The sequence below is a fragment of the Dromiciops gliroides genome, chromosome X (genome assembly GCF_019393635.1).
Source record: "Dromiciops gliroides isolate mDroGli1 chromosome X, mDroGli1.pri, whole genome shotgun sequence".
Classification (NCBI taxonomy): Eukaryota; Metazoa; Chordata; class Mammalia; order Microbiotheria; family Microbiotheriidae; genus Dromiciops; species Dromiciops gliroides.
In genome coordinates this window covers 30955762-30970014 of record NC_057867.1, presented here as the reverse complement: position 1 = coordinate 30970014, position 14253 = coordinate 30955762, and the positions used below count along the sequence as shown (strand labels likewise).

The 14253-nt window shown below is 43.4% G+C and overlaps 1 long non-coding RNA gene across 3 annotated transcripts in view; it reads right to left on the bottom strand.

Moving 5' to 3' along the window:
• Positions 1–508: 508 nt before the first annotated feature.
• LOC122733367 overlaps positions 509–14253 on the bottom strand; it is a 97219-nt gene continuing 83474 nt past the window's right edge. For 2 of the 3 annotated variants that reach the window (XR_006353824.1, XR_006353825.1), the window contains 4 exons: positions 12069–12223; positions 3111–3256; positions 1574–1732; positions 509–726 (listed from right to left, as the gene is read on the bottom strand). This is a non-coding gene — a long non-coding RNA (uncharacterized LOC122733367). The remainder of the gene's footprint in view (positions 727–1573; positions 1733–3110; positions 3257–12068; positions 12224–14253) is intronic. The other variant, XR_006353823.1, reaches the window with a different exon arrangement.

The window sequence follows — 14253 nt, the reverse complement described above, 5'->3', positions numbered from 1 at the left end:
TATAGTAATATAGAAAGACTATTTGAGTATTCATATATGTGAACATAGAGAGAATAGATGATCATATATATACGAGTCAGACAATATAGTATATTTATATACACTAAATACATGATACTCGTGTATATGTGACTAAAGAGAGTATATGAGGGAACCCATATATATATATATATATATTCATAAAGAGAGAGGATAAATGAATAATCAGGAAGTATGGAAAGAATTCATACATTGAATCCATGAAGAGAACATGTTAACACTTGGATGTATGGATAGAGAAAAGGGGTGAGTACTCTTTTTGTTTTTTTGGCCTAGGGTCACACAGCTAGTAAGTGTCAAATGTCTGAGGCTGGATTTGAACTCTGGTCCTCCTGAATCCAGGGCCAGTGCTTTATCCTCGAAGGGATATACATACATACATACACACACACACACACACACACACATATTTTTTTGCTGTACAATGAGGGTTAAGTGACTTCTTGCCCAGAGTCACACAGCTAGTAAGTGTCAAGTGTCTGAGGCCGGATTTGAACTCAGGACCTCCTGAATCCAGGGCCGGTGCTTTATAAACTGTGCCAGCTAGGTGCCTCCCACCAAGCAGTTCTTGATCCCTGTCTCTCCAAGGCTTACCTCCTTTGTCCAAGGCTTTGTCACCACTACCACATTGGGCATGTTCAAGGCACACTTTTCTCTCACTAGATCAGGAGTTCTCTGAGGAACCTTCTGAGGAAGGAAATAAGAACCTTCTTTAGGCTGCTACTTCCAAGCCCCCAGGAAATTGTTCAAGTAGGGCTCCGAGTGAAGCAGTTGGGGTTCATCCCCCCTTATTTCACAAATGGAAGAAATATCCCAGTATGTGTATCCCAGACTGGACCAAAGGTTGGGGGAGCTTGGTTTGCCTTTCACTGAACCCCAAAGTCATAACCGAAGAGTCCCAGAACCCCTAGCTGTAAGGCGAACATGCCCACCTGCACCTGGAGAAACCCTTCCCAGGGACCTTCGGGTCATGGAACTTGGTTGTCAGAGGAGGGAAAAGCCAAGATGGAAGCCATCTGGTCTGGCAGCCAAGAGAGACCTGGGCTCAAGGCCTGGGTCTGCCCCTCACTGGCTCTGTGACCTTGGTCATGTCCCTTCCCTCCTCTTGACATCAGTTACCCTTTTTCTCAAATGAAGAGGTTGGACCAGATGACCTCTGAGGTCTCTTGTAGTCCCCCCACTCAATCCTATCCAAACCTACAAGGGCATTCATGGCATTCATACTCAGTCCCTATATTCATACTCATCCCCAACCCCCATGCTATCAAACTGCTCCCCTCTCACTTCAAGCTGAGAAAACCCTGGTAGTCTAATACTTTCCCTTGGGACAGCCCTCAATCAGGAAAATTCTGCTCTTATTCTAACCCTAAAGATTAGAATCAAACCCATGCTTGCACCTGAACTAGAAGCGCCGCCCCCCCCCCCGCCCCGCCCCGCACCCCATCTCACAGGAACTATCAGTCCTCAGAGCCCGGGGTGGGGGGGAGGTGGGGGAGGTGGACAGACAAGGTCCCATAGTAACTTGTTTCCATACCATGGAAAAGAGTCCTGGGATCCCCTGGAGACCCCTTGTGTCCCATGTTCAGGAGCCTGAGCCTCAGGAGCGCTTTGGGCTGGTCTTCTGGTCTCTCTCGCCTCTCAAATATCCACTCTCAGGTCTTGGAGTCTTCAGGTAGACATCAGGAAAGCAGAGCTGAGTTTGGCCAAGGTGAATGCCCACTGATGACGTCAGTGTTCACTTTGGTGAGGCAGGAGTCCCCCTCCCACCAACTCCACCCCTCCCTCCACTGGTCCCCACCAGGCATCTCACTCACCCATCTCTCTGCAGTCAGCATCCCTCCCCTCCCACACTCTCTCAAGTTCATTTCCCAATCCTCTAAGATTTCCTTTGGCTCATTTTGCCCTCTCCCACAGCCTCTACAAGTGGCTGGAGCTGCCAGTGGCATTACCTGACTGTTGTCATTCCGGGATCTAGGATGGAAAGAGGGGACCCCCGGGACCAGGACTGATGCCCAGAGACTCAGCTGTCTGTCCAGACAGTTCTCTGCCCCCCCCCTCAAAACCCCTGGGCTTTGTAGATTCTTATCCACAAGGGCTCAGTCATTCCTCTGTATATACAAGTAGATTCTCTCTATTCTTCGAGTACTGAAAAATATAGGGTTTTAGATATATGTATGTGTATGTATGTATAACTATATGTCTATATACACATACATACATACAGAGAGAGGATTATATCATCCTATATACAGAAAAGAACTTTTATAATTAATTTCATTTATATATTCTCAATCTTCATATATGTACTCATATAAGACTACAGTTTTCTCTCCTATAGATTATAACTTCATACTTAATGTATTTGAATAATAATATAATATATAAGAAATCATATATATGAAGACAGAATATATAAGTATTCAGGTTCTTTCTTTGCATTCATATGTACTGTGTCATTTATCCTTTCTATAAATTCATTTATATGACTTACATTTTATCTCCTCATGTATATTAGTAATCATCTCTTTATTCCTCTTTCTCTCTCTCTCTATGTGAATACTTACATATTCACTCTCAGTTAATATCTCAGTACCCGTATTTTTTCTCTCCATTTATTTCAATATACACATATATGTAAGCATAAATTCGCTCTCTATTCATATATATTAATTCTCCTATATGCTCTCTACATTATTAAAAGTATTCCTCTGTTTCTCTCCCTGTGAGAGCATACATTAAGACTTCTGTCTATGTACACACAGAGTACATCAGGACCCATATATAAGAATATAGAACGAGAACAAAGGTGTATATATATACTGAATATATGATTGCTAATAAAATATATCTATTGACTATCTAGAGTATATGGGGGATCTAATATATATTGATTCACTTATAGAGAGGCTATATGAATATGGAAATACCAAAAGTAAGGAATTATGAAGCAATATTCATTCATATGAATACATAAAGAGAACATATTAGTATTCAGATGTATGGATATAATGAGAGAAGAGGTGAGTATACTCATACATGTCAAAATACACATGAAAGATAGGAATGCTCACCTATGAGGAGATATGTCCAAATATTCCAGCATCTCTTTCCATGGGATTTTCCTTAGGAGTTAAGCTTCTCAGCCTGTTCTGCCTTTGTCTGCCGGATCTTTCCTCTTCTAAGTCAATCAGATGTTTCTAAAGGCACTCCTGAGAACCTGATAAGTGAAATCCATATGTGTGTGGGTCCCAAAAGTTCATCTCACAAAAGTGTTCTGTAACCTCGGTTTTTATGTGGGGATTAAATCCTTATCTTTCCACCCAAGGGGGAATTGAACAACTGAATTGAATTGGAATTAATTTAAATTAAGTGGTATTTAAATTTGGAATGCTAAAATAATTAACAGTTAATTGGCGAGAATTGCAAAGAAAAAAAATTGAGTAATATTTTGAGAAAACAACCGGATTAAACAAATATATATGTAATTTGGAAGTGTGTAAGAAGTTTGCCTTCTTTGGTATTTACATATATGGTTTGTTTTTGAATGTGTTACATATATCAATGTAACTGTAACCCTTTAGCTTGTTGTTAACAGTATTTATATCAGGTAAAGAGTTTAGATAAAAATGGAAAGAACAGGGGGTATTTATAACCTAAATTCTCTAAAGTTTCAAGTGAACTGTGGGTTCCTAATTTGATGTTCCCCTTATAACTCTGTTGTTAATATGAGCAGAGCTATCAAGTTGGAGCTGGTTTTCCCAACATGAGCTAGTTATTGGAGAAGGAAATTTCGAGAATCTGGCCATGCCCCTCCCATTCAGGTGGAGATTTCTGCTTCCTCCTCCTTCTTCCTTTGTTATAATCTCATTAGTACGCAAGCTTCTATTTGGATTGTGAACTCTGCACTTGCTTAGGATTCCACAGACATGTTCATTTCTCTTCTAATAAATCCAGTTGTAATACATGTCTCATAGACTTGGGATGTAGTTTTTTGGTTGACAAACCCCTTTTGTCTCCTAACCACGATTACTGATTGATATAGATGAAAAAGATTTTTTAATGAAATGATTGTATCAGACGTGTACCAAATGTGTTTGTGTGTGTATAAGTGTGGGTTTTTTTTGTGGGGCAATAATGGTTAAGTGACTTGCCCAGGGTCACACAGCTAGTAAATGTCAAGTGTCTGAGCTGGGATTTGAACTCAGGTCCTCCTGAATCCAGGGCCAGTGCTTGATCCACTGTACCACCTAGCTGCCCCTATTTCAGTTTTTCTGTGTGTGTGTGTGTGTGTGTGTGTGTGTGTGTGTGTGTATGTGCTAACTTCCATTCCATCTCTCTCTCTCTTTCTTTTAGTGAGGCAATTGGGGTTAAGTGACTTGCCCAGGGTCACAGAGCTAGTAAGTGTTAAGTGTCTGAGGCCGGATTTGAACTCAGGTCCTCCTGAATCCAGGACCAGTGCTCTATCTACTGCGCCACGTAGCTGCCCCTCAGGTTCTTTCTCTACATTACTATTTCCATGGAAACATTTGTATTTTTTTCTATAAATTCATTTATACGACATCCATTTTATATGCTCCCATTAGTAATCATTCTCTCTTCTACATATATGAATACTCACATATTCACTCCCTATTCATATCTGAGTACACATATTTTCTTTAATTTATTTTATATACATATATGTATGCATATACATATATGTATGCAGCCATTCAGTCTCTTTATTCACATATATTCATTCTCTTTTATCCTCTCTATATTCTTAAAATTATTCCACTACTTCTCTCCATGTGAAGATATAAAAACTCATGTCTGTGTACACACAAAATATAGTGTTAATCATATATAGGAACATATGTAGCAAGGGTACCTGTAAGTAGAGAGATATGGAGTTAATGAGTGTTTACAAATGAAGTCCTCATATAGGAATATAGGAGGGCTTTCTGAATGCCCATATATGTCAGCATTTAGAGAGAATATAAGAATAATCTTATATATGAGTCACAAGGAAATACATAGTATATTTATATACACTGAATATGTTTGCTCACATTTATGTATACATGTGTGTTTGTATAATATGTATGACTATCTAGAGTCTATGGAGGAACCCGTATATATGGATTCTTTTATAGAGAAGGTATCGGCATATATTAACACCAAGGGAGTATGGAGGTGTATTCATTTATATGAATACATAAAGTATTTGGATGTACAGATATAGTGAGAGGGGAGGTGATTACTCATACATGTCAAAAGAGACATGGAAGCTATGAGTGCTCATTTATGAGGAGATATGTCCAAATATTTTTCCATCTTTTTCTATGAGATTTTCCTTAGGAATGAGTTAACGTTCTTAGCTTGCTTTGCCTTTTTCAGCCTGACCTCCCCCCTTCCCAAGTCAATTGTATGATTCTGAAGGCCTCTGGAGACCCCCTTTTGTCTTCTCACCATGATCACTAATCAACAGAGATTAAATTTTTAAATGAAATGACTGTACCAGAGGTGCATAAGTCTGTGTGTGTGAGTGTGTAAGCATATGTGTTTCAGGGTTTCTCTGTGTGTGCAAGCATGTCCAAGGCACACCTTTTCCCTGATTAACCAAGAGAGCTCTCAGGTTAGGAAAGTCACCTTGCCTAGGCTAGCACCTCCAAGGCCCAGGAAAATGTTCGTGTAGGGTGCTGAGTGAAGCAGTTGGGAGTATTTCCCTTATTTCAAAAATGGAAGAAATTCATTCAGGGAAGGAATAATATTTGCTCAGGCTCACCCTGCTAAATATGCATCCCAGGCTGGACCAAAGTGGGTGGGAAGTGGGGCTTGCTTTGCCCTAGAGTCATAACTGAAGACTCCCAGAACCCCAAGTTTTATGGGGATCCTGCCCAACTGCTTCTGGGGAATGACTTCCCAGGGACCTTTGGCCCAGGAAGCTTGGCTGTCAGAGGAGGGAGAGGCCAACATGGAAGCCGGCTAGCCTGGTAGGCAAGAGAGACTTGGGATCACGGACTGGGTCTGCCCCTTACTGGCTCTGTGACCTTGGCCATATCACTGCCTTCCTCTTGAATTCAGTTACCCCTTTTCTCTAAATGAGGAGGTTGAACAGGATGACCTTTGAGGTCTCTTGTAGCCCTCCAACCTACTCAAACCTACAAGGACATTCAAACTCTACCTCCACGTCCATCCCCCTCCCCCAATGTTAGCAAACTGGCCCTCACTCTCCAGCTGAGAAATCCCTGCTGGGTTTGATTCTTTCCCTTGGGGCAGCCCCCACCCAGCAAGTTCTGCCCTTATTCTAACCCTCAAGATTGGACTAAAACCCGTGGTTCTTGCTGGACCTGCCTCCTGAACCAGAGGTGCCCCCACCCCAACTCCATCTCCCAGAGTCTGGGGCAGGGTGGTGAAAGGCCAAGGTCCTGTAGGGAACATTTGAGGACTGTTTCCCTACAGTGGATGGGGGCTTACATTATATATTCTCTCTGTTCTGACACATATAGAAGACTGACAAGTGTTTCTCCTAGGGAAAATAAATTCCAGCTTATATCAATGATTCTATTGATAATATATAAAAACAGACTATATTCCTATGGAAAAGTACTCAGGGGGCAGCTAGGTGGCGCAGGGGATAGAGCACTGGCCCTGGAGTCAGGAGTACCTGAGTTCAAATCCGGCCTCAGACACTTAACACTTACTAGCTGTGTGACCCTGGGCAAGTCACTTAACCCCAACTGCCTCACTAAAAAAAAAAAAAAAAAAGAAAAGTACTCAGGGGCTTCCTCTTCAACTTTATATATGGGAAGAACTTGCTTTTTCTATAAATCCTTTTATGTGACTAGTATATTCTATCTCCTCAATAATGTTAGGAATCATGAGGACTCACATATTCACTTTCCATCCATATCCATGAGTACCCATATTTCTCTCTCTCTCTCTCTCTCTCTCTCTCTCTCTCTCTCTCTCTCTCTCTCTCTGTGTCTGTATCTCTCTCTTTCTCTCTGTCTCTCTCTCTATATATTACATTCCATCTCTCTGTTCACATATATTTGATCTCCTCTCTGCTCTCTGTATATCTGAAAAGTATTCCACTGCTTCTATATTTGTGAGAGAATATTTGCAGACTCTAGTCAATGTACACACAAGTATATGCATATTCATATACAGGAATATAACCAAAGACTATGGGTCCCTGTACATAGAGGAAGAGGGAGGGAATAAGTACTCACAAATGAGGTCCTCCTATAGAAACAGAGAAGGGCTCTAGGAATTTTTATATAGGCCACCATATAGGGAGGATATATGAAATATCATACAAATGAGTCATAATGGATAATACAGTATATGTCTCATCAAGAATACTAATTGCGGGGCAGCTAGGTGGCGCAGTGGATAAAGCACCGGTCCTGGATTCAGGAGTTCCTGAGTTCAAAGCCGGCCTCAGACACTTGACACTTTCTAGCTGTGTGACCCTGGGCAAGTCACTTAACCCCATTGCCCCATTAAAAAAAAGAATACTAATTGATATAGATTAAAACATTTTTATGAAAAAATTATACTGGAGGTTCAGGAGTTTGTGTGTATGTGGTTATATAAGTGTGGGAGCTTTTGTGTATGTGTGTGTGTGTGTGTGTGTGTGTGTGTGTGTGTGTGTGTGTGTGCTGACTGCCATCCAACACCCTGTCCCATCATTGCTACCACATTAGAATAGGTCAGACTGGAGTGTGTTTAATGCAGGCCACATCTCTCTGTGTTGTGCTTTCCTTTAGATTTCTATTAACCACAGGATTGGCTCCCAGCGGTGTGGGCCTGTTGAGGAAGTGTTTCTAGCTCTCCTGGTGAACTTGCTCTCCTCTATTTCTGGCCTCATTTTGACAAAAAATTGGGTTTGGTTCCTGCTTCTGGCCTCTTTAGGCTGTTTGCAGCAGGAGACAACCTCAGGGATAGCCATCCATGAGGCTGATCTTTGCAGTTTGGGGGAGAAGCCCTCTTTCCCAGGTGGGCAGAACCCAGTAGATTTGCCCAGGTTGGAAAACAAAAGGGCATCTGAGTTTTGCTCAAGGGGTTATTGGGGCTTCCATTTGCTCCTAGATTCCCCTTTCTGAAGCCCAAGCAGGTCTCTTTGCAGAGCTGACACTTCCTCCCTCTGTTCTGTGGATGATCTGCACCTTCCTTCCCATCACTAAAAGCCCACCTGCTCCCCAGCCCACCTCCACCAAGCAGTTCATGATCCCTGCCTTTCTAAGGCTGGCCTCCTTTGAAGTATTGCTACCAAATCCAGCATGTTCAAGTCACTTCTTTTCTCTCATTAAACCTGGAGGTCTCTGAGGACAGGAAACAGGCACCTTGCCTAGGCTAACACCCCCAAACCACAGGAAAATGTTCAAATAGGCGGGCTGGGATTAGAGAGGAGTTAGTGGTCATTCCCCTTTCTTTCTCAAGTGGAAGAAACCCATTCAAGAAAGGCATGGGTCTAGTTCATGCACACCCTGTTAACTATGTATGCCATGTGACTTGATTTGCTCTTCCCTTAACCCTTAACAGTTCTAAGACTCCCAGAACCCCCTAGCACTTTGGGGAACCCACCCACCTGCTTCTGGGGAGGACTTTCTCAGGTACCTTTGGCCCATGAAGTCTGGTTGTCAGAGAAGGAAGCCAGGTAGACTGGCATGCAAGAGAGATGTGGGCTCAAGACCTGTGTCTACCTCTTATTGGCTCTGTGATTTTGGTCATGCCACTGACCTCCTCTTGACCTCAGTTACCCTTTTTTCTCACATGAGGAGGTTGGAGCAGATGATCTCTGAGGTGTCTTGTAGCCTCCATTCTTTCCAAACCTACAGTCTCATTCAGATTCTAATCACATGTCCATACTCACCCCCCTCCCCACCCATGAAAGTCAAGTAGCTTCCAATCCACAGATGAGAAATCCATGCTAGTCTAATGGTTTTTCTTGGGGCAGCATCCAATCATCAAATTCTGCCCTTAATCTAGCCCTAAAATTGTAATAAAAACTGTGGTTCTTCCTGGACCTGCCTCCTCAACCAGAGGTGCCCTCCCTCCTGTCTCACAGGGACTGTCACATCTCAGAGCTGGGGGTAATGGAAGAGCAAGGTCTAATAGAAGCCATGTGGAGACTGTGTCCCTCCCATGGCCAGGAGTCCTGAGGTCTGGGGCTCATGTCTCCTGGCCCCTTTTCTCCCATGCTCAGGAACCTGGGCCTCACGTGGGCTTTGGCCTGGTCCCATGGCATCTCTCCCTTCTCAGTTATTTACTCCTTGCCCTTGGGGTCCTCAAGGAATCACTAGCAAAGCAGAACTAAGTCTGAGTAAGGTGGACCACCCATGGAGCACAGATGGCTGGGGACTTCAGTGCCCACTTTGGTGACACAGGAGTCTCCCTCCTGCCAGCCTCATCCCTCTTTCCACTGGCCCCCATCAGAAATCCCACTCACTCTTCTCACTACAGTCTTCATCTCTCCCCTACACCCCTTTGCAGGATCATTTTCTCTCTCTCTCTCTCTCTTTTTTTTTTTGCGGGGCAATGAGGGTTAAGTGACTTGCCCAGGGTCACACAGCTAGTACGTGTCAAGTGTCCAAGGCTGGATTTGAACTCAGATCCTCCTGAATTCAGGGCTGGTGCTTTATCCACTGCAGCACCACCTAGCTGCCCCCACAGGATCATTTTCCCCTCCCCTACACCCCATCTTGCTCCTTTTCCAGTCTTCCCTCCCCCTGCTGCTCATTTACCTTCTCCCAAACACCTTCTCTGGTTCATTTTCCTGTCCCCTACTACTGCTACAAGTGGCTTGAGCTGCCAACTGGGTTACCTGACTGTGGTCATTCCCAGAGCTGGGCAAGAGAGAGGGGACCCCAGGGACCAAGAGATGCCCAGAGACCCCTCCTGTCTGTCCAGATGACCCTCTGTCCCCCTCTTCAAAACCCCTGGGCTTTGTATATTCTTACCCACGAATGCTCAAAAATTTCCTCTGTATATTCAAGTAAGGGGGGGATTCTTCTACCCTCTCATTATTCTTCTTTATGAATGCTGAATGACTCTGTTGATAAGCCTAAAATATGTATATGCATATATTTATGTATATATACACATATTTATGTATATACACACATATTTATGTATATACACACATATTTATGTATATACACACATATTTATGTATATACACACATATTTATGTGTATATATATATATATGGGGGATCATTTCATCTTATATATAGGAAAGAACTTGTACATTTCATTCATATATATTCTCTATCTTCATCTATACATACTCATATTTAAGGCTACAGAGTTTCTCTCCTATATATTACAATTGTATACTTATGAAATATATTGCTATTAGAAGACACCTCATATATATGAAGATGGATAATATATTCATATATATATATATAAATGAGTGCTTTCTTTTCATACCTTTGTTGAAATATTTTTAAATGACTAGCCTAATTTGGGGGGCTAATCTGACTGGAGGACTAATCTGGGGACTTTTGACTATTTGGCTATCTGACTTCGTTCATTTAATGTTGGGCCATTTGTAAAGTTCCACCACACTGCTCCACTCCCAAATTGATAGACTAAAGATTAAGAAGCCTCTTAACCAAATAATCAAAGCAGAGTTTATTTATGAGATACTATTTCAAATTAGGAATACAGGGAAATAAAGTACAACCTGACTGCTTTCCTGGAGTCTCTTTCCACTGCGTCTCTTTCCCACCTGCTGCTTCGAACTTCTTGAATACAATAAGGGCCTTAGCCACCTCCGGCCTCAGGGCACGTTATACTTTCCCTGGTTTGTATTAAGGCCTGTAACCTTGTCAGACCCAGCTCTCCTTTTCCGAACCAGAGCATCCTTGTCCATGCTCCCCTCTAGTGGGCCTAGTCCATCCTCCTCTAGTCAACCCCTCTCCTTAATCTTGTCTCTCTCTCTCTAGTCCATCCTCGCTCCTTCTTTAGTCCGTCTCCCCTGACAGATTCCTCCTAGTCTCACTCCCAGGTCTATATATACCTTTTCTTCTCTCCACTCAAATCTCGGGGCTTCCTGCGCTTCCACAGACCAAGCTAATCCGCCAGCCAGGACTGCGGCTGGTTTTGGGGGGGGGTGCACTCCCCAGCTTTCACGTGCTTCAGCACAGACTATCCGGGATCTTTGGATAGCTCCGCTCAGGTCGGAGGGAGCTAGGGGCTTTTTTCCGCCCCCCAGCTGTCTGACCTGGCATCTTGTATAGCCCATGGGGCTTTTTCGCTCAGATGAAGCTGAGGAGGAGGGGGAGAGACCCTGCGGGCCTAAGGCTTTCTAATCTCAGTCTAAAGGTAGGGTCCCCAAATGAAAATAAATTTCCACACCTTTATACAGAAAATAATTTATTATTTCTGTAAGTTCATTCATATGATTTACAGGTCATATCCCCTCATAAACATTAGTAACCTTTGTCTTGATTCCTATGTATATATTTTTTCAATGCATTTATTTATATCTACATATATAAGTATGTGTACATTCACTCTCTCTATTCACATATATCAGGTCTCCCTATTGCTAAAAGTATTCCACTGCTTCTCTCCCTGTCAGAGAATATATGGAGACCTCTGTCTGTGAATCCTCATGTATAGGAATGTAGACAGAGTGAATGTGTATGTACAAACAAAGTACACATAGTGGAATATAGGACTGCGCTATAAATGCTCAGAAATGCCAACAGAGATGGGGAGAACATGTGAATAATCATGTATATGTGTTACAAGAAACAACATAGTCCATATGTATAGATATACACTGAATATATGATAGCTCATAAATGTACATGTGTGTATATGTGTGTGTGACGAGAATGTCAGGGAAATTATACTATAGATTAATTTAGAGAATGGATCTAGGAGTACCAAAATATGAATAACAAGTAAGTAAAGGAGAGAATGAGTACATTCACCACATAAAGAGAACCTATTAATACTCAGATGTATGGATAGAGAGAGAAGAGGTGAGTACTCATACCTGTCATGAAAGACAGGAATCCTTACCTGTGAGGAGCTATGTCCAAATATTCCCCCATCGTTTTCCATGAGATGTTCCTCAGGAATTCTGCCTTTGTCTGGCCGACCTCTGAACCTCCCAAGTCAGTCAGATGTTTCTGAAGGCCCTCTGGAGGTCACCTTTCATCTCCTCCCCAGGATTCCTAATTGATATGAATTGAAATGGTTAATGAAATGATTGTCCTGGGGCAACACGACTGTGTGTGTATGGGTGTGTATAAGTGTGGGAGCCTACGTGTTTCAGCGTGTCTTTGTGTGTCTGTGTATGTCCCAACTTCCATCCCATGCCCTGGTCATTCCTTGGTGTAGTGGGTGAAAGTATGGGAGGCTATTTGTTTCTGTCCTAATGTCCATCTCATAGGATAGAATAGGTCAGACTGGAGTGTTAAATGCAGGCCACACCTTTCTGTGTTGTGCTGTCCTTTGGATTTTCATTAACTATAGGATTTGCTCCAGTCAGTTTGCATCTGTTGAAGAAGTGTTTCTAGCTCTCCTGGTGAACTTGCTCTCCTCTATTCCCGGCCTCATTTTGACAAACAATTGGGTTTGGCTCCTGCTTCTGGCTTCTTTAGTCTCTTTGCAGAAGGAAACAACCTCAGGGATGGATGTTCATGCTGCTGATCTCTGCAGGTTGCGGGAGAAGCCCTCTTTCCCAGGTGATCATTATCCCACTGACCTGCCCAAGGTGGGAAAGGGCACAGAAGTTCTGGTCTAGGGGTTATTCAGTTTTTCTTTCTCATTCTGATTTCCATAGTTTCCTTCTGCCCTGCCCCACCAAGATATGCCTTTTTTACAGCTGAAAATTCCCCTTGCTGTTATGTTGTTAATCTGCACCTCCCTTTCCATCACTGAAAGCCCAACTGCCCCCCAGCCCACCTCCACCCAGCAGTTCTGAATCCCTGCCTTTCCAGGATTTGCCTACTTGGGCCAAGGATTTGCTACCACTACCACATTGGGCATGTACAAGAGACTCATTTTTTTCCTCACTAGGCTAGGAGTTCTCTGAGGGCAGGAAACAGGCACCTTGCAAAGCCCAGGACAACGAATTTTCAAGTAGGTGTGCTCTGATTACAGCAGCTAGTGGTCATCCCCCTTTCTTTCTCAAATGGAAGAAACCCATTCAAGGAAGGCGTGAGCTTTGTTCATGCTCACCCTATTAACCATATATGACATGATGTCCCAAAGTTGGTTGGGGGTGGGGCTCAATTTGCCCTTCACTTAACCCCACAGTCTTGATTAAAGTCTCCCAGAACACCTAACACTATGAGGAATCTGCCCACCTCCTTCAGGTGAGTGCCTTCCAAGAGCCCTTCATTCAGCCCATGACTCTTGTCTATCAGAGGAGGGAGAGGTCAAAATGGTAGCCTGGTAATTTGACAGGCAAGAGAGATATGGGCTCCAGGCCTGGGTCTCCCCTTACTGGACCTGTGACCTTGACCGGGTCCCTGTCCTTCTCTTGAGCTCAGTTATCTTTTTTTTTCTCCTATGAGGAGGTTGGAGCAGATGACTTCTGAGGTCTCTTCTAGCCTTCCATTCCATGCAAACCTCCAATCTCATTCAGATTCCACCCCCTTGTCCATTCTCAACCTTCCTCACCCAAGCAAGTCACCTAGTTCCCAATCCCCAGGTGAGAAATCCTTGATAGTGAGTGGAAAGCTCTCCTTAGGGGCAGCAGCCAATCATCAAGGTTCTAGCCCTAAATACTGGAATAAAAGCCAAGATTCTTCCTGTACCTGCATCCTGAAGCAGACATGCCCCCCCCGCCAATTTCACTGGGACTGTCACACCTTAAAGACAAGTGAGGGGTGTAATGACAAGGTCCCCTATGGACCAGTTGGGGACCATTTCCCTAGTATGGGCAGGAGTCCTGGGGTCTGGGCTTATGTCTCCTGGCCCCTTGTCTCCTATGCTCAGGGGCCTGGACATTAGGTGGGCTTTGGGCACATCCCCTGGCCTCTCTCCCCTCTCAGACATTCACTCCCAGCCCTAGGTGTCCTCATAAAGCCAGGTCCAGTAAAAATTCAGTAAAATTCAGGGAAGTGTTCAATGGAGAACTCAGAATAAAACTCTTGTAAGTTCAAATAATTCCACATCTCAGAATTTGCTAAGCCCTACCCAGTCTGGTTTAGTCCTTTTCTGAGTGTGAACTTTTGGGGTTCACTGCGAAGTTGAT